Genomic DNA, 22854 nt, shown 5'->3' with positions numbered 1-22854 from the left:
CCTTTCTCGGCTCACATCCATTACAGCCCACTTGTAACCTGCACTGTCATCAGAGACGCTTCCAATTTCCGAATACAAAGTGTGCTCTCCCTGTCACATTCCCATAATTCCCTGTCTCTTTTCCCACCTTCTGAAGTCCTCTGGAGTCAAGGCTGAGTTCATGTGGCACTTCCCCTTCCTGACCACCCCAGCGGTAAGAAAGCACTCTCTCATCTGAATTCTTTGTTTGTTTGAGCTCTAAAACATACGTTTACAAATATTACATATTTGCTGTGGAAAATAATAAAAAGGAAACATAAAGAAAATAAAAATTATTCATACCCTCATCCCCTATAGATAACCACATCTCAGTAGAACATCTCATTATGCCTACTTCCAGACCTTTTTCACAAACCGTCTACACATTCCACATCACCTAGTTGGTCATGCTTGGGTACCACTCTGAATAGTAGATTATTACATAAGTACAATGTAGCCTGTCCTAGTCTATAATTTCCCCATAGGCCACAATTCCTCTTGTCCCCATGGCACCGAAAACAGAGCTGTACTGAGTATAGTGATATAAATGATTGTTGAAAAACAGAAAGAATGAATACACTTCCCTGAACACCTACAGAACTCTCACTAAACATCATCCAATGGCAATCAAGGAGCTGTCATAAAACATCTATTTCTTTTATTGGATGAACTATTTTATTAGTTAATTGTGACGAACTGTTCAGATTTTCAACCCTATAAAGTTATGGGGAGCCAATATGCTAAGCCAAGCAATAATCTGGGTAGGTTGCTAGGTGCCTGATAGATTTACAGACCCCTGCTCCTGCTCTTAGCTTCTAAGTGGGGAAGATTTAGGCAGTGTAGGGTGCTGGGTAGGAATATGTTCTGGAAACTCCTGTTCCTAGTCCAGCTCTTACTGTCCCAAATAAGGATGCAAACTCCCATCTCCAGCCCTTCTATAACTCCCAGTGCAAAATATAGTTTTAAGTTCAGAAATTAAGGGTTATGGATATCTCAATGCTCACATTTTAATAATACCTATCTGGCCTTGGGACTGCTGTTTTCTCGTACCCTCAGAAGCCAGTTCCTTAGCCTACCTCTAAAGGAAATGTGAATATCTTGTTTTGTAACTGAAGCTGGTGTGGTTGCGGGGTGCTTATTCAGAAAATATCTTCACAGGAGTGGAATGGCTGTTCGAGAGCTAAGCTGCCCAGTCCAATTTTTCAGATGACTCACGTGGTGAGAGCCAAACTGACCTCAGGGAGCCAGCAGCCCGGGCACAAGGCTGTTAGGTGAGGCGATGCCCTGGCGTTGGGTTGGATGAGGGAGTCAATGCTGTCACTTCCCTGTTTAGGAGCTGTGGAAAAAGCAAAGAAATGTGGCTCTCAGCCACTCTAAGCATTTCTTAGGAAGGGGAGAAGACTCTAGAGTGGAATTGTTTGGAGTCTGGCAATGCAAATTGAAAAGGAAGGCCTGAGACTCATGAATTATGAGGATGCTGATAGTTGGTGTTAATGTCCTTGTTACTGTGTTTGCTTGTTTGTTTTAGAAATATCCCTTTTTAAACCAATTCAAAGAACAGAGAAAAAATGAGCAATTCTGATTTATTTAAATTGTATGTTTATGAAGAGGAAGAGGGAGAACCCATCTATAAGAAAGGGAAGATTATTGTTGCCAGTATGCCTGGGATGTTTTATGTTTCCTTTAATGAATTTTCACTTTACTGATATTAGTGATATATATATATCACTAATACATATATTCATGATAGGGTCTGTCTATGTTGCTCAGGCAGGAGTGCAGTGGCTATTCACAGGCACCATCATAGATATAGCCTCAAACTTACTCAAAAGTGACCTTATAACACAAATCAGAAAAAGAGACTGCTCATGTTTGACAAGCTTACAGAAATTATGCAGAGGTCTAGACACGCAGCAAGAAGTGCTTAAGGTCTAGTTGAACCGTAGTTCTTCTTTATAGTAGATCACATCTATGTCATTACTGTGGGTATAACTGGTTTTCATAGTTAACATGGAACATCTCTTCAGTTATATAAATTTGTGGCATCTAGAACTAATGAGATGATGCATTGAATAGGGAATTAGCATATCCTTTCTCCTCTTGGAATCTTTCTCCTTTTCCATTGGATTCCTAAGGCAGATATGTCAAAATAACCCAGATTATTATCTGGGTTATCTGATTGGGTACAAGCCTTCTACAAGATGCCACATAAGCTGATATCAAGGCAGATAAACTCCACGTCAAGTTGTGCACACCATCCTTCTTTTGAGGAAGGACTTCACAAATATTCTGTGCCTATGTGAATTAAGTAAAAAGATTCAATTCTGTTTCTTCTGATTGCTCTTCATTTACAATCTGGACTATCTCCATGTACAAATAGGTGCTTCATAAATACTTCGCGGGGAGTGATAGTAAAGATAAGTTAGTGGGGAACATATTGTGTTGTGCACCTTCATCTGTAAAATGGGAATACAAAGATTGATATATTAATATCTCAGACAAATTACATTTATATTCTTTAGGTCTTAGGAAATTTGTCTCATTGTTTTATAGCTACAACTTATGAAGACATTATTTTTTTTTAAATCCTGGAAGCATTAAGCAAAGTTTGAAATAACCAAATGGGAAACACTCTCTTCTTTGGGGAGACACTCTGGTAACAGTGATTTCTTGGACAAATTAAAGTAGATCTAAATGAATCTCAGCTACAGTGACCGGGCCACTGTTTTGGTTGGAGCAATTCTGCCAAAGCTTGACATATGCTGTGGGAAATCACAACTGATGCATTTGCCCAGGTGAGTCAGTGCCTGTCAAGAAGTGTTATCTCTTTCTTTAGGAAAAGAAGGTGAGAAGATGTTTCCAGGATGAGAGCTTTCCTTCTCAGAGGCATTATAGGTGGACACTCTGTGTCACTAGTTCACAGCTGAAGCTTTCTGTTCTCATTCATCAGTCTCCAGATATTTGTTAAGTGGCTGTTATTTGCAAGACACTCTACTTAGTGCTATTTACCTGTGTCTTGATTGAAAACCATCTTCATGGGATCCTATATGATGCAGCTCATAGAGTCCAGAAATCTGATTTGGCTTCTATTCTTCAATGTGATTTGAAAAAAACCTCTTCTCATAGTGATGAGGCTATGACACTAGGTCCTCTAAGAAGGTGCCATGAGTTGCCAGGGGAAAGTCACTTCGAGTGGCTGACATGGGCCACCATGGCTTTAATCCCATCTATACGTCTTCTTTTAAGGCAGGCGGGATCAAGCAGCCTGGACATGGGTGTGATATGAAAGTGGTCTTGTATTACAAAAGCTACACTGCTGGTATATTTATCCCATATCATTTTCTTCATCATGGGGTACCCAATGCCTGGCAGGTGTTCAATAAATACTTGTTGAATAATTGAATAAATGAAAATACCCTTTTACAGACTTCAAGTGCAGTGTCCTGTATGTGATGGACACTAAATAAATTGTTGATGATGTGCTGTTCTATTTCAACCCACCTGACACAGAATTTAGAGCCTGCTGTTGACTGCATTGGCATTGCATTGCCATTAAGATGAATGAGGGATGGTGCTCAAGGCTGCCCACATCGACACCCTGTTAGCAATGAGGGCAGTGCAGTGACAGGTAGTGTCATTCACTGGCTTCACTTGGAAATGGTGAAAGGCATGGTTATTGGTCTTCCTTTCACCCTTTTGGTTTAAGGCTTGAGCTTTGCAGTGAAGAGCTCTGTTGAAAAGCTAGTCACTAGGAGACAGTCAGAATTAATCAGTCCTGTTGAAAGCTGCTAGGATTCTGCATCCTAATGACCATGTTCATATGATGACAAAGAAGTCCCCTTAGATAAGAGTTAATGACTCTGAGCAAATGAGTTAATTACTGGGTAAGCAGCACAGTTGGAGGAGAGATGGGAAAGTCTGACGCCTAGTGGTCATCTGGGAGGCCCTGCTACTCACCATACATGGTTCTAAGGAGGAAAGTGTCTGAAGAGCATTGCTGAGTCTTAGGCCGGGGAGGGACTTAAGAAACATTTCCAGCTTTGAAAAAACAAATGTTCTAAGACACCAAATCTGAGATTCTGTCTGCACCCTGACTGGTCTACATGGTGGGGTTTGTTAAATTTGTGGTGGAAAGAACTGATTACCAGAAAAATACAGACCCATTAAAGAAAATCTAAAGCTTACAGCATTGTGTTGGTAGGAAGGCTTCATGCCAAGTTGCAGACACCATCCTTCAGTTCAGAAAAGGACTGAAGAGAAAGACCCGTAGTTTCAATAATTGCACATCTCCCTTCCTCAATTTGTCTATAGGAATAGATTTGTATTAAGTGATTTCAGTGGGTCTCTCCAGCTTCAAAGCATTAAGGTTTTTAACAGGTGGCTCTGTAAGCACCTCAGTGAGTGAATTATTGAGTAATTGAATTCCCTTCAGCAAGACGTTGAATATTTCTATGCCTTGGTCCATGAAAAAGTGGAAAGTAATTCTATTCCTTTAAAATCTTTGTGGAAGGCAATTTATTTAATAGTTACAGTTAACAAAGGAGTTTCAAAATGCAAAAACCCTTTCCTTGAGAGTCTAGTAATACCTCCTAAGAAAATAACTACACAGCTGGTCAAAGATGTCTGGATGAATTGTTCATTTTAAGAAATGTTGGAAACAATCTAAATTTCCATCAATAGGGAATTGGTTAAATAAAGTACTTCCATATAATGGAATACAATGGAAGAATTTTTTTAAAAAAGGTTAAGTAGGTCTATATGTTCTAACATTGTAAGATGTTGAGAACATCTTGATAAAAAGGCAGGCTACAAAGACATTATGATTCTTTTTTGGCAATATGTTTTAAAACATATATTGAAATGTTTGAAAAATGTCAATACTGAATGGTGGGATTATTTGTGTGATCTTTCACCCTTAATGCCTTTTTTGGTCTGATTTATTTTTGTCAATGAGTATATATAACTTTACAACAGAAGATATCCACAATAAAGCTTCTCAAAATCTTTATTACTATCCTCATATCACCAAGAAGATGAAAAGATGACACAGAGATAATAGATACACAAACACAAAATTTTACTCTAAGGCACATGGCCCCCAGTAAGGCATTGTTACTTATTTATATTATTTATTCTTACTAATAAAGTGCTTGCAAATTTTGAATTATTTCACTAAGGCAACCAAGACAAGCACAAGATTTGTCTCCCTGTGATAGATGAGCAACAGAAGCAGGCACAACACCAATTCTGATACTCTCCACCCTGCGCTCTTGGTGTGGACTTCAGGGCACTTGTGATCCTGTGCCAGTGTGCAGTGGATGACCAGAAGCCAACTGTGACTCTGGAGGAGGAAAGAAGGAATAGAAAAATATCATGCTCTGAAAACAAATAGGCTCCATTTCCCCCCTTTTAGCAACCTTCCAATTAGATACCGCACACTACAGATAAAGTGGCTCCTATCGTCCTCCTTTCTGCTCCACCTACAGGACCAAGGTGTTCTTTATTCACACCTTTCCTGCCAGGTAGAGTTTGATCCCTGAGCAACACTCACCAGGAGATGCCCTCCTATCACAAGTGGGTTGGGTGGCGGCGGTAAGGAAGACACGGGAAGACGACTCCAATCCCACTGTGAGGGGAGGGACATTTGTGAATATGCCACCTGAAAGAGGTTGGGTGAGTGTGATCATGACGTGGAAAGTGAAGTGAGAAGATGGAACTGCAGGTGGCCCCCAATCTAGACCATTTCACTGAAATAGAAGCAAGAGCCTAAAAATGATCTCATGGGGACACTTGGGGAGAGTCAAAGCCCAGCAAGCTCTTTATCCAGAAAGAGCTGTACGAGGGAGCAGAGTTAGTCTTTGGTTGCAGACCAGCTCCCTTGTGCTGATACTCTGCCCTCTTCTGTGTGATTTCTCAAAGCTCCGTGTGGTGCGTCCACCTCATGGTGCACTGAGGAGGGACTGACGCTCATGAGGAGTTCCCTCAGTCTTTGCCTTTGAAGCTCTTTCTTCCTGTGCTATTTTGCTTGCTGCTAGGAGGCAGTTAATAAACGGATTCTTTCAGGTTGCAGATTTTTCATTTCTTTTGTTTTCCTTTTTCTTTTCTTTTTTCCCTTTATTTTTGTTTCGATTTTTGTTTAAACATGAAGACAAGATCTGTTCACTAAAAAAGATGACTATGGAAAACCACATCCTGTGAGTATTTGTAAACTTTGGACCATGGTCTGCCTGTTTGTTATAGGCATTTTTGTTGGTAGTGACATTGATGATGATGGTGATGGTGGCCCCGGGTAGCTTGTGCTTTTCAAAATGATCTTTTTTTATCTTTACAAAAACCTGGGGCATAGGTAAAACCATTTTACAGATGAGGAAACCAAGGCTCAGAGAAGTTAGCATAACTTTCCCCAAATAGCACTTGTTTCTTCTCACCCAACTCTACTCCCGACTCTCTGAATTCCTCTAGAGAAGGGCCTCTGTCCTAATTCATCCTTGAACATTTAGGCCTAATTGCTTCAAAATTACTACTTCACCAGCTACTTGCGAGGCTGAAGCAGGAGGATCACTTAAGCCCAGGAGTTCGAGGCTGTTGTCTGCTACGCTTATACCTGTGAATAGCCATTGCCTGGGCAATGTGGCGAGATCTACTTCAAACAAAAAAGAAAAAAGAAAAGAAAAAAGAAAAAGAGAAGAAAAATCACTGCTTCAGAATTTAAGTCAACTTTTGAACTTGTGTCAGGAGTCAGCTATCAGTAGCAACAACCTAGGCAGCTAAATATTATTGAATAAGAAGAGAGGCAATTTCACAGGGTAGCAATGAACTTGGCTCCAACACTTACTAGCTGTCCAGATTTGTGCAAACTGTTTAACCCCTCTGCCTCTCATTTTCCTCGACTGCAGAATGAGGAGGAATGGAGTCCTTACCACATAGGGTTGTTATGAGTAGTTAATGAGTTGCTCGTTTAAAGTACTCAGCAGAGTCTAGCACCCAGTAAACATGAATAAATGTTAGTAATTCTTATTTTTATCATTGCTGTGTTCTTTATGCTTAGGATTTTGTATGCATTATCTTATTGAACCCTTGCAATAAGTCTATCCAGGTAAGGTAAGTAAGGCTTGAAGAGATTAAGTAGCTCGCCAAGGAGAAGGGAAGTGTCTAGAGGAAGCTCTGGGATTCCAACTCAGATCTGACTCCAGGCTCACCCCAGACTGCCTCCCCAGTGTTTCTCACCTGACCAAGACAATATCAAAATATTATGGAGTAAGGAGGTCTGTCAAAATGACTTTTGGGTTGTAACAGGAAGATTTGGGCTTCAGAGTACTTTCATATAGGGAAATACTGGAGCTGGTTCCTGAGGTGAGATATATGTGATGTAATTTTAAAATAGCTTTTAAGTCAAAACTTTTTCAATGCAAGTAGTAGCAGCCACTTTATTGGCTGAACTGGCATGCACAGGACAGAGCTCCCCTACCTTCGGGTGTGCCTCAATCCAAGCACTCTGGTGAAGCCATCAGGAATATTTCTCTCTCTGTTTACTACCTTTCCCTTTCTGTTGTCTTCTTTTTCACTCAGGCTTTACCTTCTTCGTGGCAATGTTGCTACCAGAGCCTCTAATCTTATATCTTAATAGTCATATCCCCAAAGGAAAAAAGGCATCTCTTTCCCAATTGTTCCGGCAAACATCCTGGATGGCATCTCATTGATCTGGAGTTAAGTGCCCATCCCTGAACAAAACCAAGGTGATGGAATCCTCTAATTGGCCAGGCTTGCGTTGGGTGACACCCCCTCGCTCCCCTAAAATAAAGCTGATGCATGTGGACTGAGTGGGGCTCGGGTGGCCCTCAAAAGGAAACATTAGGTTGCTATGACCAGAAGAAGGAAGAATGGATGCTGTTTAGGCAGAAAGGAACTATGTCCACTACCACACTGTTCACTTAATAGAATATGGAGTCTCGCACAGAAGGAGAGACTCCACTGCGGGCTAGCTGAGGAATCTGCACAAATCCCTTACTCCTCACAGCCTCAGCTCTCCCATTTGTAACAACACCTAATACCTATGTATGGCCTCATTTATTTACTTAAGTAATCCAGAGCTGTAAATTTTTTCATTTAGCCTTTAACTTTGATTTTACAGTTCAGGTAATTAAAGCACAGACAAGCGAATCACCTGTCCAAAGGTCACACAGGTGGAAAGTGGTAGAGCCAGGATTTGAACTCAGGCAGACTGACTCCTAAGGGTCCACTCATAACCACTAGGTGGTAATGCCATTCACCTATAAAATGATACGACTGGACAAGATCATTGATAAGGTTCCCCCCCAACTTTTTTTTACTCAGTGTTTGGAGGAGGAGGAAGAGAAGGAGAAGAAGAATTAATAATAGAATGGAAACCCTTGAAAGCCCCATTTTACAAATGCTAATTTGGAGGGATAATGTATTAATAGACCTGGTCTCTTGGTTTTATGCATTCTTATCTTGAGTGTATGTTCTCTGAGTCCATAATGGGAAAACTGCTGCTCTGTGCTTTCTAAATGAATTTTGAGTTTACCTTTTATAATAAGCAGCACACCAAGGTCTTTACTCATTGTCACTTTACTCACAGAAATTACACTACTTAATGAAAACTAAGTAGTTGAGTATGACCGTGAAAAAGATATTTTTCTGCTTAACAGTAACTTCCTTTTCATTGTTTCCTTTCAATGAATTATGGAGTAAACATTAAAGCTGACACAAATATCCTCATGCTTTACACTGCTTATCTTCAAAATCTACTTCTGGAACGGTGCTTTGTCACCAGATGACTTAAGGTAAAAGCAATCTATGAATTAATAACCTACATCAATGTGAGAGGCAGCTACTTGATGTTAAATAATGAATAAGGCAAAGCCTTTTCAGGTTGGTAGTTCATGGTTAGAGAAATAAAAATAGTCATGCAATGTGAAAAGTTAACTTATTTTAAGTGGTTCAATAATATAAAAGGTTAAGCTATAGCTTTTGATATAAAAATGTCAACATTAATATATATTATGTTTATTATTTTTAAACGTTTCCAGCAAAAGATACTTAAATATATTGGTATCATGAAGAAATTTAGAGTTTACTGATTGCTGTGGTCAAAGGGTATGTGTTCCAAATTGTCCTCTTCTTGTTTGGTATTATTTGTTTAACCTTTTCACTAACATGACATATTAAGATTTTTGAAGAGGTTACAACTGATATCATGATTCTAATTATCTTTATGATAACCCTCAGATTTGGTTAATACTAAAAAGAATTTAGCAAGCACGAGTTCCCTTCTTGAAAATACAAGTGTTGTGGCTAAAAAAACCATACCCCTAACTAAATCCCTCAGAAGCAGCCTCAGAAACAAAAGTTTTTCTCTGACCTTCTCCTGCCCTCCTGTCTCTGGCCTCTCATTCTCTTCCAAGACTAGCCATAGAAAGTAGAATTCTTCTTCCCCAAGGCAGGTCATAGAAACCAGAACCCCTTTTCCCCAAAGCCAGCCTTGAAACCTAAAAATGTTACTCTAACTCGCCCCAACCCCCACCTTTCTGTGTAAAAACTGGCCATAAAGAAATTATTTGATCTGCCTTATTTGATCGTAGCCCATAAGACCCCCATTCCAGAGGGATTCTGTCCCACACCCAGGAGGAAGGAATGCATGCTCAGAGAGGCCAAGAAGAATCTAGACAGAAGGTCTTGCTGGATTTCTCCACTCAGTCTGTTAGCATTAGATCATATCCTTTTTGTCCAATCATATTTCTACATGCTGTCCATACTTTGTTGAACCTAGGCATAAAAATGGACAGTTTTCCCTGTATTTTTGGGTCTTCATTCTGAAGGTTCTTGTGTCATGTAAAATTATGATCAAATAAATTTGTACGCCTTTTCTCCTATTAATATGCCTTTTAGCAGTGATTTTCAGCAAACCTACAGAGAGTGATGGGGAAATTTTCTCTCGGCTCTAACATAATAATACCTATAAATAATAGCAGTAGCAATAACTATTGTTATTTATGTGACATTCACTTTGGGCCAGGTTTTCTGCTAAGTATTTTACTTACATTTGTTTAGTCATGTAATTTTTAACAAGTCTGTGATGTATTACACCTTTCTTTTTACAGTGAAGGTCAGAGAAGTTAATTAAGATTCCCAAAGTCATGCAGCTACGAAATGGTAAACTTAGGATTCAGAGTCTTTTAAAGTCCTATTCTGAGGCTAACATTTTCCTCTCAAGTTCATATAAATTTAAATTCTGTGCTCTGACACATGCACCTTATATAGTCTCCGCTTGACACTCTGTCAAGAGCTGAAGAGTTCCTGAACAGAAAAGAATGTTCTCTTTTTATGGCTTCCCAAGGACTGGGTCAATGGACTATTTTGTAGGAATAAGTTTGAGAGTAAAGAAAGGTGACCATGAGTTGGGGCCCACACAGATCATATATCATGTTGAAGCTGTGCTCGGATTCTCAGGAAGATCTGCTCTTTCATCTACTGGCATTGACTTTTTTAGCACAAAACACCACATGTATTATGCTGTCATCAGAGCCATCCTTGGTGATAATTGCAACATGCCAGCAATGACACGCCCAGCCCTGGCTTCCATGGCCTACTTCTGAAAGGAACTGCATGGCTTTACAATTATCACTCAGACTGGCAGGGAGAAGGGCAGAGTAGGGGGCAGCAGGGGAAGAGATCTTTCCATCTGGATGAACAGATCAGCTGCCATGGACACCATGCTGAGCTGGCCAGGCCAGGTTCCCGTGACATCATGCCTCATTCTCATACTGTCAGCAAAATTCCCTGAGGACGACAGCTGGGCATTCTGCTCATTCCAGTTGAGAATGTGTACCAAGTCCTCCTCTTCATGAGGCTGTTCATCTCCCCTCTGCTCCTGGAGTCTCTCCCTCACCCAAGAAGCTGAGTTCTGTGAGTGTGAGCTTGTTGGAAGAACTCATTTTCATGGTAGTTAGAGGACTGTGGGTGAAGTGGCCCCAAACTGGCCATTTCCAGAGCTTCCCTATCAGGGTACCCATGATGGGTTCTAGGTGAGCAGAGAAATAGAAAGGTCTGTCTTACCCTTGAGCCTGCAGGAGGGGCCCCGGGAGGCCAGAGCCCCAGCAGCCCCCTACATTTGACCAGGGAGCCATTCACATATCATATGAAAGAGTTTGGCAAGTACTGATAAAATAGTTGGGACTCAAATATCACAGTTACCATTACATAACATATCATTACATAACAACAATATAAAAGTACAAAGAACTTAAAGGAGGGCTAAATTCTTATTTCCTGGAAAATAGGAAAAGCATGCCAAATATCTAATTATTATCTTAATTATTTATTTTGTGATCTATGATAAGACTGTAATTATGTCCAAATAAGCAGAAAGTCCAAATGTCCAGGTCTTCAGATGTCCAAGTTTTCATGGTTCAACATAAAGTTTCTTAAGCAAAACCCCAGGGTACTGTGGGATTCCTAAGGGCCTCTGAATTATTGAAGATTAAATTGTTTCCTGTCATGTTTGGGTATTTGATTGTAGTCTAATTCATCATGTAATTGTTGACACTGCAATTAAGGTAAGCGACCAAGTCCTCACTAACAAAAAATGGTTATGCCTTGGCTGTGAAGTCTTGACATCATCAACCAGATTTCCTAACTTTGTTGTTTCAGCAGGGTTAATGGGGGACTGCCACGCTCTTCTACTCAGTAGTCATAATTTTTTTCTTTAAATAAGTATGGCAAATTTAAAGATGCTATATTTCCAAAGAATGATACTTAAAGAGAAAGATTTTGAAAAATCAAGACTTACACGTACTTGCTAATCCTTAACTTCTCTGTCAGGGATTAATTTAAGTTGGCCTTTGTCTCTAGACCACAGTTAAATGTTTTCTTTTATTCATTCTAAAAATAGATCATTCCTAGGGATTTGTCCATAGTTTTCTACTTCTATATAACAATTTGGCACCAAAAGTCTAAGAAAACAAAGCAATCCACCACTGTACACATTTAACTATTGGTCCCAAACCAACACTTTCATCATTCTCTTGGGTTCCAGCAGTCTCTCCTTATTACTCTAACTGCAAGTGGTAGGACAGACTGTCAGATTAGTATGCACTATATATGCAATATTCTCTGATGTTATCTTTTTAAATCAAGATTTCTTCTGTTCAGTTTCAAATAAAATTTCTTCTCCAATCCTTTCAGCATTCAGGAATATAGTTTCTAAATTTATGATGTGACACTGCAATTAAGGTAAGCTACCAAGTCCTCACACCTTAATTGCTGTTTACTAGTCGTTTGTATGTGATTATGTTCTAAGTAACTGATGATTGCCTTTGACAAAACACTTGGTTAACAAAATCTTTTTTTTTTTTTTTTTTTTTTTTTGAGACAGAGTCTCACTCTGTTGCCCAGGCTAGAGTGCCATGGGGTCAGCCTAGCTCACAGCAACCTCAAACTCCTGGGCTTAAGCGATCCTACTGCCTCAGCCTCCCGAGTAGCTGGGATTACAGGCATGCGCCACCATGCCCAGTTAATTTTTTCTATATATATTTTTAGTTGGCCAGGTAATTTCTTTCTATTTTTAGTAGAGATGGGGTCCCGCTCTTTCTCAGGCTGGTCTTGAACTCCTGACCTCGAGTGATCCTCCTGCCTCGGCCTCTCAGAGTGCTAGGATTACAGGCATGAGCCACCATGCCCAGCCTGGTTAACAAAATCTTAATCTACACTACAGGCCATTTGCTAAAAGTGCTAGAGTTCAAGAGTATTGCTAAAAAAAGATTTTAAAGCACCTCACATATGGTAGATGTTCAATAAATATTAAATTACATATATAATTTATTTGATATTTCTTTTGATGTCAACCAATAAAAATTTATTAGACTTCAGCATCTTGCACACTCTAGGGGAAAATGACAAAGTATAAAATATTGCCTCCACCTTATTAAATTGGCAACAAATTGGGATTAAAAACCAACACTAGGCCAATAATAGCGTACAAACAGTTTCTGTTCAAGGGTTTAAATGTGTGGCAAAGACTGTGCAGAACGTGGAGGAAGGGCAGATTTCCTGAGATCTTGAGCAGTCAAGAGTGGGTTTTTGGAAGGAGACAGATAAACCTGAGAGACTTTCCAACATAGAGAATAAGGAAGTAAAGGTATAAGGGCAAGAGCTCACACAAAAACCACCCCAGAACTTAACCTTCTCAATAAATTTGGGCTAAATTAATTTAATACAGATAAAATGAAAATAACATACTTATGTGATTAGGAAAGACCTGGAAAGGCTGAAAAGTGCATCCTCTTGTCTTCTAATAAGTCATTTCTTAGCCCACTTCTGTGCAAATACAAATTGAAGGTATTTTTAAGACCTTAAGAGGCCAATTTGATAACACACAACCTCCTTAGGTAACCTGACCTGTTAACAGGCCTTGCCACTATAGGGGAGGAAATATAATTTTCTCTCTACCCTTCATAGACTCCCAGTAACAAAGGATAGATTAGCAGGAGTTTAATAGCATGCACACCTCTTGTATACATGAGAAATACTCAGGGAACTCTCCCAGAGTACATCTCAAAGAAGTGGCTTTGACTTCAGGCTGGTCAATAAATAAGTACTATCCTCTGTTGAAACAAAGAAAGAAGGGAGTAGGGAAAGGAAGTTTATAGGGAGATGGCCAGGAAAAGGACAGTAAACATTAGGTAGGGTTTGTTATTGATAAGAGTCTCTAGTGATTTAGTCATCCCTCTCTTCCTGGTAAAAAAAAAGAGACACTCTTACATTTCCTTTATAAATGTAAATTTCTCTTACAAAGGTTTAACTTCTACTCTGTTTTCAGTGCTTCTCCTGTGTCTGTAGTTTCTCAAAATAATCAGCTCAAAATAAGCCTTATACCAAACAGGCATGTTTTGGAGTGGCATATTCTGGTCTCCTATATTTATATTTTAGTGTGTCCTGAACCCCATCACTAGGATGCAAGCCCACCTGTGAAGATAATATTACCGTCCTGCTGCCCTCTAAGACTGCTTATTTCTTGTTCTGTCCTCTGTGATGTTGAACAGAAATGTGGGTGACTTTTTTGGTCAAGTCTCAAGTCTCTCCTTAAGTCTCTCCTTAAGTCTCTCCTTGGCTTTTTCTTCTTTGTTCCCAAATGATTTCTGTCTTCAAGCACACCTGTCTCCTTTCCTGCATGAATTTTTCTTGCTCATTCTGACTTTGTGTCAATGAGAGGCCTGGTGCCTTCTATTCCCTGAAAGCCCGATGAGGAGTCCTGGATGAGGGCTGCCCTCTCCTTGTGGCATTCTCAGATCACACTGTGCAGCCCCTGCAGACACCCAGGAAACGCAGCGGGTTAGGAAGGTAGTCTGGTTTCTAGCGAAGACTATCAAGTGAATAGATTATAGCTGCATCTTATTAGCAGCTTTTGGAACATCTAGCAAACCACATCATCACAGATCTGAGACATGAGGGCTACAGAGAAAATAAGAACTGTGAAAGGGGAGAGAAATGCCTCCCGTTCTGTGCTGTGCATCTAGGCCACAGGGAAGTTAGTTTTCTATTCTAATTGGAAATGTTCATTTTTATTAAATTGTCAATATGGCGAGAGGGAAGCTTCACTTTCACTGGAAATGATAACTGATTTCTCACCCTAAAGAAACACTGTTCTTCATAGTGCTCACCAGCTTGGGATTGTGATAATAGCTTTCTCTTGTCTATAGCACCAAGTTGGAAATCCTTTGCCTGATTTTTAAGGCATCTAATAAGCTGGCCCAGACTACACACCCAACCACATTTCTCATGATTTTCTGGAGAGCTCCCCTGGCTCTGTTAGAGAGATCTACTCATCCACGCCAGCATAAGCCACTACCCTTCCTAACACTCTCCTTCACTAACGTGATATGTAAAGCTGTCCCTTCTTGTCTCTGTTCTACAAAATCCAGTCCATTCTCCTAGTTCCACTTCAACTTTCTCCTGGAATTCTAGATTCTTAAAATGAAAATGGATCTTTAAGGCTGTTCAATCCAGCACCTAGCTCATAGCAGGTACTTGAATGAATAAATGAGCTACACTTCTCTGAGAAATCCCAACTAGAATTCTCTTTTCGATTATACCTATTCAAAATGTATTCGTAAGTCAAAACTAGAGGCTAAATAGACTCCCATGAATAACTCACCCTGAAAAACTTGAGTTCTACTTTTCAAGGATATGCAAAAAACAATTCAATGGCTGGTATTGATTATTATAATTCACTGTAATTATGAACATGTATTACAATTGTTTCAAATGGTTAGAATGGACCGTGGAGGGTGCCCTGTCTCAAAGAGGCCTATAGCAATAATTTAAGAATTTTAGACCAGGAAGTTCTCAGTTAAGGACATTTACTCCTGCTTACTCACTCTCTTAAATTGGCAGAAAGACAGGACAGATAAGGAGTAAGGGATGCCCACCAACGATGTCACTGATGGAAGCCACCTTGTCTCCTAGGGAGGAAAAAGTGGGTCCTTACTTACAGGGCCTTGAGGACTAAGGAGAGCAAGAGGTATGGTCTTGCGTCCTGTAGAACTCAGTGATCAATAGCTTCTGGAGTGAGACACCTAGGTTCAAATCCTGCTTCTGCCCCTGTGACCATGAGCTGAGTCACTGTGCCTCAGTTTTCTCATGTGTGAAATAAGGAAAATAACATTACAGGGGAGAATTTTTAGAGAAAAGTAGATGAGTTGTGTCAATAAAGAATTAAGCACTGTACCTGTCACATGGTAACTTTTCATTAAATGTGAGACAAAAACTTATTTGTTTTATAGAAGGGCAACAATGGGCTGTGAAAGAACAATAGAAGTTTCTTACTTTCTGAAATATATACACACACATGTTACTTTTGGCAGGGGTAGGGAGTAAGGTTCAGGAGGAGGAATGAGTATTGTTTTTTCTTTTTATTAGAGACGAGGTCTCACTCTTGCTCAGGCTGGTCTCGAACTCCTGAGCTCAAACGATCCGCCCGCCTTGGCCTCCCAGAGTGCTAGGATTACAGGTGTGAGCCACCACACACAGCCAGGAATGAATATTTTTCTAGGGGCACATTTTGAAAATTAATTAATACTTATGTGAATCATGAGAGATGAGGTCATCTGAAAGTGCTTAATGTAGCTTCCTAGGTTAATAAAAAGTGAGAATAGGGCCCTGGGGGGCTGGGGCTAGGGGTGCCAGCAGAGCGCTAGTGTTAGGAATCCTGCAGGTGGTTGAGGAAAGGGGAACAAGAACAGCCCCAGGGTATGGAAATAGGGAGGGAAAAATATAAAATTTATTTTTATAGACTAGTGGCCAAAAGACATGAGGTGGAGTCTTCTTAGCTAGCACAGGACTGACCCAGAGTAAACAGTTAGCCCTCCTGAGAGTAGCACATAGAGGAGATGGATCATGGGAATGTGAGTTGAAGGGAGGTGAGGGAAGCATGCGGTTGGGACACCATGGCAATCTTGTAGGTTAAGGGCCTGAGCATTCATATTGCTCTTCTGTTGAGGTTCAATGTTTAGAAAATCACATCCTAGGGAAGATGTGGCTGGAGGGGAGGACCATTATAGGCAGAATTGCCTGCTCTCCTTATAGAATGTGTTCCTCCTGCAGCATGCTCTGGGCAGCTCCAGGAGTTCTGAGCAAGGCATACAAGTCTAAATTCGTGCCTGGTTACTCACATTCTGAAGTCACTGACACCTATTAGTCCATCTTTGCCCTTGAGAAAAGACTGTATTGCAAGGTCTGCCTGGGCCTTTCCCTGGGAAGCCAAAAGATCAATGAGTGTCATTGTTGGCTCCTGGAGAGAGGTCACTTTGCTTGGTGAGAGATTATAAGTAAAAATAGAAGCCCCAGTGTAGCCTCCTGGGCAAATGACTTATTCATGGGTTCTAAATTATTGAGGTCATTGAAAAGAGTGCTATTTTTAACCTTTGAGAAAGGAAAAGAATGGTGTAAAGTGGGCTTTAAAGAAGGCTATGTCTTCATGTGGCAAAGGGCAGGTGGTGTAAACAGAGACTGAAAGGAAACGGAGTGGTGGTGCATGCACCCTGTGATGGGCAAGTGTTCAGTGGGTGACAAGTCTGCCTCATTTGCAGCCAGCCAGCCATGGGGAAGGGTCCTCTGGAGAGCTGGTCTGGCAATGTAGGCAGATGCCTTAGCTAGAGTGATTTTATTCAGTGCTGGGAAGAGATCTCTACCATATAGCTATTTCCACCTTTTGTCATTCTTCCAAAGTTTGAAGCCTTTGTTTTTTCTTGAAATGCAAATGTTTCTGGGGAGAATTCACATATTGATGGTTTATCAGCTGCCACCTCTATCAATGGTGAACACCTTTGCAAGAAAATGAATCAATAGTTAGTTGATTGAAAGAAAAAATGGGATGCAATTTGGGGTAGGGGGGAGGAAGGAGGATTATAATAGATGAAGGGCTTGGGATATAGAAATGTAGGAATGAAGACTCTGAAAAAGGAGGGAGAAAGTGACAAAGACAAAGTTGTGTTTTTATTGGGCTCAGGACCCAATGCCCCAATATTCAAATGCAAAGCCTTGGAGTGTTGAATACTTTGAGCTGAAGGAAATTGGAAAGGTCTCAGAACCATGGTCTTTCTGAGCTTCTCCCATCCTCCTGTTTCCTGCTCCTCTTTCTTTCCCAAAGTGAATTATAGAAACCAAAATTCCTCTTCCCCAAGGTGAGTCGTAGAAACTAAAACCCCATGCCCCCAAAGCAAGCCATAAAACCTAGAAAGTTCACTCTCTCCATTCTCCCTTTTTCCTTGAAGACTCTCATTCCAGAAGGAAGAACCCCATACCCAGGAGGAAGAATTGCTACATAGAGAGGCCAAGGAAAATCTGAACAAACAGACCTTGTTGGGTTCCCCTCCTCAGTCTGTTACTATCAGATCATACTTTTTTGTCCAATCACATTTCTACATGGCTGCCCATTCTTCATTGAATCTAAGCATAAAAAGAGAGTTTTCCCTAGGTCTTCAGGTCTTCATTTCTGAAGGCTCCTCCTGTGTCATGTAAAACTTAGATTAAATATATTCATTATGCTTTTCTCTAGTTAACCTGTCTTTCATTATAGGAGCATTGGCCATGACATTTATGATGGGTGATGAAAAATATCATCCTCTCTGCCCCTACATTTGAAAACCTAATAGTTCCCCTGCACTATTTCTGAGCTCCGTAAGGAATTCTAGATGATCTCATCTTCTATTCATTTTTCATTTACTTATAACAACTCTCACCCAGATTTGATCAATATGTATCTTCAGATGGTCTATAATTTGTTTAGCCTTATGTGTGAATTTGCTGGTTCTTTCATTTACTATTTTTATAATTCTTCTTCCTTAGTGCCCTCTGCTTAGTTAGCATTCTTGTTGACTTCTCAGTGTTTGAATCTCATTTCTCAAATTGGGAAATCCCCCAACTTGTGAGGCAGAGCTCCCACTAAAGAAGCTCCCTTGCAGCTATGGCATAAGCCCTAATCTACCCCACCCCAGACATAAGCCTCCACCCAGAGATGAGTCTCTACCTACCCCAGCCATGGACTCAGAAGCTGGTGGCCCAAGAAAGCAGGGATACTACAGAATCCCTGCTGGGGAGGATGGAGGCAGCTACTTCCAATTTCCATTGACAACATCCTGGGTCCAACATCATGACATCGGCGAACTGTAGCATCAGTAGTGTCTGTGCCCTTCATGGCTGTGATGTCTTCATGAGGTCTGATGTCTATCCATTTATTCCTCCTGGACATTCTATGAGCTAGCCAATATCCTCTTAACAAAGTCCAATTCTGCTTAAATTGATGAGGGATATTGTGTCTCTTATGTGTAACTTAGAATTCTAGTTTTTATTTATTTAACACATAATTTTTCTATGTACCAGCACTTTACAAATATTAATTACTTAATTTATTTAACTCAGATACTAAGTCTCTGAGTTCCTACCATAGAAATATAATAATAGTTCCTACTTGGTAGGAACTGTTTTTATCCCCATTTTATACATAAGGAAGCCAAGGTTCAGAGAGGATACTTCATTTGCCTTAGATAACTCAGTTGGTAAGTGCAAAACTGGGATTCAAACCCAAGCTGTCCATGCTTTTAATTATTCTGTTCTCTTGCTCCTGAGAAAGACCCTTCCTCATTGTCTCCTCTTGCAATACTCCATCACCATCACTACTTCTATCTGCCTTCATGCTTGGGGATTCCCTATCCTGTAATGAACCATAAGGGCCTGTGTCTCTGATCTGTGTGGGTACTTGACCAACTTGCAAACCTAGGTCATTAAAAAAAAAAAAAAAGAGTGGGTGTTTTTCTCCTGAGATCTAAAAACACTTCATTACAATTGTGATAAAAAATTTCTCTTGAAAAATATTAGTGTTTGCCTTGACTAAGTAGCTATAGAAATGTCTAACACTTTTTAGACATAAGGAGGAAACATTTCTGTCAATTGGAGAACAGCAAGGCCAAAAGGAATATTGACAATAATTCAAGCCAATTTATGTGACCCTTCCCTGTGTGCAGTAGGCTATATTGAAATTTTGGATTGAAGTCAATTATGTCTACGTGGGATATTGAGATGAAATTTGTGATAAATACCAGTGCTGGTTCTGATAGTTTTTATGGTTTGTGCTTCTCATTGTCTTTCTGTGTATTTCTCCTTCTAAGCCCTCTGTCTTCATATTGCCTTGCTCATGATCTGGAGCAGAGCACTAACTGGCATCCAAGAGTACAAGCCTTTCACTGGGTGGGAAACCAAGCAAGAGCTGTGGTCCTCAAGACTTGCCAGTGGTTTGTTACCATTTGTTCCTCTGGATCTGTCAGAGTTTACTAATAACTCAATTCTTCCTGGTGACTATTGCTATGTGTTCGTTATCCCCTCTGAAGGGGTTAAAAGCAACACAGTTACATCCCACTTAGGTTGATATACACCTGAGAGATTTACTGGAAGGTCCATGGATGAAAGGAAACAGTTCAGGACTGAAGAAGAAAAAAGTGGTCATACACATCAGCAGTGGGGATTTGGGTGAAAAGTGGAAAGGAATTCTAAGATGGTGAAAGTAGGAGCATAAATACTACACCAAGGGAGGCTATAGATTCTCCTTGTTGATTCTTTAAAAAAAAATGTAGCCAGTTTTCCAGATAGGAAAGAGAAAGTAACCCCATCTCAAAGCAGGAGTATAGATATCCCACTATGCTACCTGAGTGGGCACTGATTCACTCAAGGTATAGAGGAAGAGCCAGGAGGACGAGGAACAGAGAAGAGAAATAGAGAAGAGAATGGAGTTAGGCATATCTGCAATCCTATACTCTTCAAATTTCCTAAGGACTATAAAAATTGTGTATTTAAATTAACAAAAATGTCCATAATGGATATCCAATAGACAAATGAACAAAAATGATAGATTCAGGCATTCCATAGAGCAAGGAAATATACTTTTGACCCTAAGGATCTTGCAGCCAGCAGACAGGACTGGGTGCTGAGTCACATTTTTAGGAGTCTCACTATTTACCTCCCTCATAGTCAGGGAGTTCAGCCTGGTGATGGTGGGGGAGGAGGATAACCAGACTCTTTCTAGTCTCCCTCACCCCCAGACTGACCTGTAGTTTCCCAGACTGAGTCACCCTCTCCGGGCTTGAGATATTGGGTAATTCTCAGTAGGATATCACTAAGGGACACCTGGCTGGATCTCAGAGGATGGTCACACAAGCACACAGCAGGGGAAGCAATATCTATTTCCACCAAGCAGACTGGCAAAACCTCATAATTCACAGGCCATTAGGTGGATTACTCTGAAAGACCTTGCCTTAGTAGTAAGTTATAATGGGCCCTTGATTAAATGTCTTTCTAGTCCCACCTAACAAATCTTAAGAGGAAGACCTAAAAGAATAAAATTGGTTTCAAGTAACTTAATTGCATCCTAGGAAAAAGCTCGAGAATGTTTATAGAAATACAAAAATATCCAAAACCCAATAAGGTAAAATTCACAATGTCTGGCATCAAATTAAAAACTACCAGTCATTCAAAGGAGGAAAATGTATGACCTAAAATGTGGATGTTGGGGTAGAGTGGTGGTGAATCAACCAAATAAAGCCAACTTGGAACTGACACAGGTTTTAGAATTAGCAGACAAAGACATTAAAATAATTATAACTGCATTCCATATGCTCAAGAAGCTACAGGAAAAATTGAACATGCTAAGTGAAGACATGGGAGATAGTTTTAAAAGACCCAAATTGAACTTCCAGAGATGAAATCTACAATATAGGAGATAAAAAATACACCGGATGAAATTAATGGCAGGTTACACATCACAAAGAAAACACTAGGAAACTTGAAAGTATAGCAATAAAAACTGTTCAAAATGAAAAATATAGAAAAAAAAACAGCCTAAATAAGTAAAGCATCAGGGTTTTGTGGGACACCTTTAGTTAGCCTAATAAATGTGCAATTGGGATCTCAAAAGGAGAGGAGAAAAGGCTAAAGAAAAAAATGTTTGAAGAAATAATAGCAAAAAGTTTCCAAATTTGATGAAAACTATAAACCCAAAATCCAAGAAATTCAAGAACTCCAAGCACAGCAAACATGAAGAAAACTACATATTGTAATCAAATTGCTCAAAACCAGTGATAAAGAGAAAATTTTTAAAGTATCCAGAGGAAAAAAGTCACATTGCAGGCAGAGGAACAAAGAAAAGAATAACTGATTTATTTTCATTAACAGTACAAGTGAGAAACCAGATAGGAGAGGAGCTGATGGATTCAAGATGTGTATAGAAGATACTTATACATCTCTATTATGTATCCTTCTTAATCAGACACATTTCATTGCCCTGCTCTGCATGTCTTAGATTCATCATGTCAGCTGAAGAATGACGGGGTTCATAAATTTAGAAAGGAGAGCTTTCTTCCTCATAAAGGGTTGAAGCCTCTGGCCTGGCCATCTCGCAAGCCGGGAAGCAAATAGCCTCAGACAGAAGCCAAGAGCGTGTCCTTTGAGGAAAAGGCCACAGGAACAGAAATTTGTGCTGAGCAGGGTGGCTGAAGATACATATTTAGCAAACTATAGGAGGAGGCATGAATATTTATGAAAGGAGAAACATGTGCATGCCCAATTGAGCCTCATGCCCCTTCATAGGTCACATGTACAAAAAAGGGCAGCATCAGTATGATCTGAGGGTGGAATTTTCTGGCCCTGTGACATCAGAAGGTGAAGTAGAAGACACAAAAACTCTTACAGTGCATCCTCTGTAGACTGGTCAGAACCACTCCATGATTGGTGTCCCCTCCGCAGGAAGGAACGCTGGTCAGTTGTAGTGTCGAAACAGCAAAAAGGGAGAAGCAGCAGTAGGCATTTGATTGAAATCAGTAGTGGAGCAAGTCTTTTCAAAAGGCTGGTTCTGTTTAACCTGTAGGGAAGAAAGCCTAATGGTGATAAACAAGAGAGGGAGTATAATGAGGCCTGTCAGACCTCTCATCCCATCATGACCAGGAACTCAGTTCAAGGCTCCTCTGGGGTCCCCTTGGCCAAGAGGGGGTCCGGTCCGTTCAGTTGGTTGAGGGGCTTAGGATTTTATTTTTATTTCTCAAACTGACCACAGAGGCTGACACAGACATAGAATAACATATATGAAATCTCTGCTCTGAATGTCAGGGTTCTATCTATAGAATTGATGTATATACACAAAAAACAAAATGTCAATACATTTCCTTGGCAATATTCCTTTAAAAATAGATAATACAACCTCCATATGGGCATCTGCAGACAGCTCTACATGAACAGTCATGGAGATATAATGGAACCCTTTAGCACAGATATTAG

The sequence above is a fragment of the Lemur catta genome, chromosome 1, assembly GCF_020740605.2.
Source record: "Lemur catta isolate mLemCat1 chromosome 1, mLemCat1.pri, whole genome shotgun sequence".
Lineage (NCBI taxonomy): Eukaryota > Metazoa > Chordata > Mammalia > Primates > Lemuridae > Lemur > Lemur catta.
Note: the sequence above shows the minus strand (reverse complement) of the source record.